Below are 698 nucleotides of genomic sequence, written 5' to 3'. Positions count from 1 at the left end.
TATTAAAATCTAACAAAAAATAAAATGAAAACTAAAAAATTAAAATAAAAGCTCATTTAAATCATTAATAAATACTATAATAGTATATAAGTAATACTAAAATAACATATTAGGTATGTATGTACTTTTTTATTGCATATATATATATATATATATATATATACAATTAATTTTATTTATTTATCAGCATGTCCTGTAGTTAATTAATTTTCTCATTGATTGTCACTCATAGTCTTCAAAAATAACTGGTTTAAACTAGTGTGAAACTAATTAAGCAGACTACTTTTTTTTTTCTTTCCAGATCTACTATCTTTTGTCTTCTAATCCCAGGTTGAAAATAAGTCTCAAGGCAGGAGTTGGGCCCATGTTGAGGCAGAGTAACTGATTGTTTGGCCCAACTGCACCATTCGTTTTTTAAGGGTATGAATCTAATGTCATTCCTCCTCATTACAGTACAGCCTTCCAATGCCTGTGCTAATTCCTCCACCAATTCCTAAGAGAAATCTCTCCGCTGCCCTGGCTAGCATAAATCATTTTTATCGCTGGTACTTCGGCCTCGATCTGCACAGACGGGTGATGTTTTAAACCCTATGTGGATGGTAAATCTGCCAACTTTAATTAAAATGGCATCTTTCCCTTTTTGTCCTGGTGACATAATGGCCTCCAAACTTCCTACAAAGGATCTCTGAGGACTGACC

At 32.8% G+C, this 698-nt stretch overlaps 1 protein-coding gene across 3 annotated transcripts in view; it reads right to left on the bottom strand.

Annotated features, from left to right (window-relative positions):
* Positions 1–698, bottom strand: part of tnr (tenascin R (restrictin, janusin)) — a 138,345-nt gene that overhangs the window by 99,368 nt on the left and 38,279 nt on the right. The gene's annotated exons all lie outside the window — the stretch shown is intronic.

The sequence above is a fragment of the Sinocyclocheilus anshuiensis genome, unplaced genomic scaffold, assembly GCF_001515605.1.
Source record: "Sinocyclocheilus anshuiensis isolate Anshui unplaced genomic scaffold, SAMN03320099.WGS_v1.1 scaffold375, whole genome shotgun sequence".
NCBI lineage: Eukaryota > Metazoa > Chordata > Actinopteri > Cypriniformes > Cyprinidae > Sinocyclocheilus > Sinocyclocheilus anshuiensis.
This window is presented reverse-complemented; position numbering and strand designations above follow the sequence as displayed.